Raw genomic sequence first — 4,414 nt, forward strand, 5'->3', positions numbered from 1 at the left:
ACAGCTACCTCCAACTCCTGGGCTCAAGCAAGTCTTCTGCCTCAGCCTCCCAAGTAGCTGGGACCACAGGCGCCCGCCATAGTGCCCAGCTATTTTTTGGTTGCAGCCGTCATTGTTGTTTTGGCGGGCCAGGGCTGGATTCGAACCCGCCACCTTAGGTGTATGTGGCTGGGGCCTTAGCCACTTGAGCCACAGGCACCAAGCCTCCTGCTGTTTTTAGTAGCTTGGATGACACTGAGCTATAGACAAAACTGGTATTTAGTCTGTTGAGTCAACATTTTGTCTCTCTCAAGGACCTCTTCCTTAATGGATTGACTTCATCAGATACTTGCTGGCAAATGGGAATAAGATCTAGTTCAGACTCTCTTGGCCATCTAGGGGTAGGTCACTGGGAAAGGGCAGATTTGGGTCAGCAGTACCCTGGCTTAGAGGTCGGCAGCTGGGGGACACTATACCAGAACCTGGAGGGTACTTGCTGAGGAGCTTGCTCAGTTCATGCTGACACTGTGGAAGCATGTCCCATCTAAGGGTTCCACTATGAGTAGAAAGATCCTGTTAGAAGAAACGCTTTTAAATAGGAATGAGAGGCTTCGAGACAGAGGGAAATGCAAGAAGTCTGAGGTGCAGGCTGTAGGTCAGAATGTGAATAGTCAGGCAATTTCTTGTTCTTGTGTTTGAAGAAGATAACTTTTTTTTTGTCTTTTGTGAGACAGGGTCTCACTCTGTTGGTATCATCACAGCTCACTGCAGCCTCGAACTCCTGGGCTTAAGCAATCCTCCTGCTTCAGCCTCTGGAGTAGCTGGGACTACAGGTGTGATCCATGACAACTGGCTAAGGCTTTTTTTATATTTTTTGTAGAGAGTCAAGGTTTTACTGTTTCTCAGGTTGTCTCAAACTCCTGGCCTCAACCTCAAGCAGTCCTCCCACCTTGGCCTTAAAGAACATACTTTTTTTCTGATTGACATCCTAGGTGGGGAGTCAGAGATATGCCAGGACTTGAGGTTCCTGGGAAATCCATGGGGCTTCTGGAGAAGCTGTGGAAGGAGTTGCAGGCCCTATTTCCTGCATCCGCCACACAGTGAGGAAGCTGCACTCTTATTGGACACTTCCTCTGCCACATACCTTGCTCCTACTTTTTCTCACTATGATGTTTTTTTATGGGGGTGCACCATGACTTCACCCATCTAATTTCCCTATGGGTTCAGAGATGCTAGTTTTTGTGCTCGTTTTACAGAGGAGGAGTAAAGTCAGAAGGCCCAGGCACTCCGATATGGCACCATATGAGGCGCCACAGAGAGCAGCTCAGTTCTGGTTACTCAGACTTGTTTTCTTTCCTTTTAAAGATAAAGTCTTCTGGCTCGGCGCCTGTGGCTCAAGTGGCTAAGGCACCAGCCATATACACCTAAGGTGGCAGGTTCAAATGCAGACCAGGCCCGCCAAACAACAATGATGGCTGCAACCAAAAAAAAAAAAAAATAATAGCCAGACGTTGTGGCAGGTGCCTGTAGTCCCAGCTACTTGGGAAGTGGAGGCAGGAGACTCACTTGAGCCTAGGAGTTGGAGGTTGCTGTGAGCTGTGATGCCACGGCACTCTTCCCAGGGGGATAGCTTGAGTCTCTGTTTCAAAAAAAAAGATAAAAGTCTTCCTCTGTCACCAGGGCTAGAGTGCAGTAATATCATCATAGCTCACTGCAAACGCAAACTCTTAGACTCAAGCAGCCCTCCCACTTCAGTGTGCTGAGTGGCTGGGACTACAGACACTTGTCTCCAACCATAAGTGGTGCTACACCTTTCAAGGTTGATTAAGCTCCCATGTTTTCTCATTATGATGTTATTTTATGGGGGTGCTTCTTATTAAGAATTTCATACTGTGACATTAGATTTGGGTCACAGAGGCCAAAATTTTTGTGTTCTTTACAATGTGAGCCTTTTTGGGACAGGTGCAGTGGCTCAGACCTGTAATCCTAGCACTCTGGGAGGCCGAGGTGGTGGGTAGCTTGAGCTTAGGAGTTCGAGACCAGCCTGAGGCAAGAGTAAGACCCTGTCTCCAACAAACAAACAAACAAACACAAAACCCAGCTAGGCTCAGCGCCTGTAGCTCAGTGGGTAGCGCCTGTAGCTCAGTGGGTAGGGCATTGGCCACATACAGTGGGGCTGGAAGGTTCAAACCTGGCCCAGGCCTGCTAAACAACAATGACAACGACAACAACAAAATAGTCAGGTGTTATGGTGGGTGCCTGTAGTCCCAGCTACTTGGGAGGCTGAGGCAAGAGAATCGCTTAAGCCCGGGAGTTTGAAGTTGCTGTGAGCTGTGATGCCATGGCTACCAAGGGTGACATAGTAAGACTGTCTCAACCCAAAAAAAACTATCTGGGTGTTGGGGCAGGCACCTATAGTCCCAGCTACTTGGGAGGCTGAGGCAAGAGAATCACTTGAGCCCGGAAGTTTGAAGTTGTAGTGAGCTGTGACACTACAGCACTCTACCCAGGGCGACAAACTGAGACTCTGTCTCATAAACAAACAAATAAATAAATAGATAAATAAAGTGTGAACTTTTTCTGGCTCTAGCTGCTACTTAGACTGCACCTGCAGGAGTGATGGTTTTCACTTGACTGCATCTTTTATCATATACTAATAGAGCCTCAGAAGTCCCCTTGACTTCAGCTGCTCATTGGGCTGTCCTATAAGAGAATAATATATAAGGCAATGCCTATGGCTCAAGGAGTAGGGCGCCGGCCACGTATACCAGAGGTGGTGGGTTCAAACTTGGCCCCAGCCAAAAACTGCAAAAAAAAAAAAAAAAAAAAAGAAAGGTAATTTATAGTGGCTTTCTTGGTCCTTTCTTCTTTGTAACTGATTATCCACTCTTGTATAGTGATACTGCTGGTTATTGTACCTAAGTGCAATCTGATAATTGCCCAGCAAGACTGGCCTGCTGTCTTTCTGGTCCTTGCCTAAACTCTCTGGGGTCTTCCTGCAGGTTTGTCCCTGATAGCTTGGTATGTCACTGCCCAGAAAAGCTTAATGTTGCTACACACATGGAGATTTCAGTGGGGGCCCTGCTTAAATAGGGAAGGTGAAAACCATTTTCTGGAGGCTTTGGCACTAGATCTCCAGGAGCAAAGTACCTTTACTGAGATCCTTAGAAGGCCCAATAATTTTAAATTGTTTACAGTAGTGGTTGGCAAAGGGCCAAAGTCTGGCCAGTGTGGTCCAAGGACCAGATCTGGCCAGATGCCTGTTCTTGGCAAATGAAGTTTTATTGGACCCTGCCCATCTGTTCATGGACTGTACAGGGCTGCCTTTGAGTTACAACAGTGGAGTTGAGTCATTGTGACCAAGACCATGTGACCTACAAAACCTAAAAATACTGGTCCTTTACAGAAAAAGTTTTCTGTCCCATATCTTACCATTTCAATTTTTTATTCCTCCATACCAGTCATTCACAGAATTGTATTTCTAAGGGCAAATCCACCCTTGATGCTGTGCTCCTGACTTCTCTCTGCCATTCTGAGCAGCAGCTGAGGCATCTGCAGCACTGCCTTGGTTTCCCTGCCTGGGGCCAAGGTGCCACCGCTTTAGCTCAATGGCTTCTCTCCTCTTCTTTCTCTCTACTCTCTCCAGCCTTCCCAGTAGACCTTTCCCTCTTTGGCACATTTGGAAACTGCAGTTGATAAATGACTGTGGACTAGTGAGCATTTTTTGTTTTAAGAGAACACCCAAGGTAAATATTTTCCCTTTCCCTTTCTCTTTGCTTTCCTTCCCTTTAGCTGTGGGGTGAGCAGGGCAGACAGCTCCCCACAATGGGAGGCATTTATGGGCACTACATTTATCTTTCTGGGAAATAGGAAGGAGCATGAAACATCACAGCCTTGGAAGATAAAACTTCTTCCAGCAGAGGGAGCTTTATGGCCGGCCTAGGGCGGGTTCCTCTTGCCCAACGGAATGGCTGGGCTCCCTGGAGTCAGAAACCCATAGGCCCTGCTTTCCAGGTCTCTGAGGGGTGGCTTGTGTCCTCAGTAGTTTTTTTCTTATGATACCAAGTGATAACTCCCAGCCCTGTCTTAATTCCTCTAAGGCAGTGTTTTTCAACCTTTTTTTATTTCACGGCATACTTGAACTTATAGTTAAACTTAAGGTGGAACATTTAAATTATGTTGATTTAAAAAAAAAAAAAGTAGGCTTGGTGCCCATAACACAGTGGTTACAGCACCAGCCACATACACCGAGGCTGGCAGGTTCAAACCTGGCCCGGGTTAGCTGAACAACAATGACAACTGCAACAACAACAACAACAAAAATAGCCAGACGTTGTGGCGGGCACCTGTAGTCCCAGCTACTTAGTAGGCTGAGGCAAGAGAATCACTTAAGCCCAGGAGTTGGAGGTTGCTGTGAGCTGTGACGCCATGGCAC

General features: G+C 47.1%; 1 protein-coding gene across 1 annotated transcript in view; it reads left to right on the plus strand.

Moving 5' to 3' along the window:
* Positions 1-4,414, plus strand: part of CNNM3 (cyclin and CBS domain divalent metal cation transport mediator 3) — a 17,473-nt gene that overhangs the window by 10,306 nt on the left and 2,753 nt on the right. The window lies entirely within an intron of this gene.

This window comes from Otolemur garnettii, unplaced genomic scaffold, assembly GCF_000181295.1.
Source record: "Otolemur garnettii isolate 467f Iridium unplaced genomic scaffold, OtoGar3 scaffold00148, whole genome shotgun sequence".
Taxonomy (NCBI): domain Eukaryota; kingdom Metazoa; phylum Chordata; class Mammalia; order Primates; family Galagidae; genus Otolemur; species Otolemur garnettii.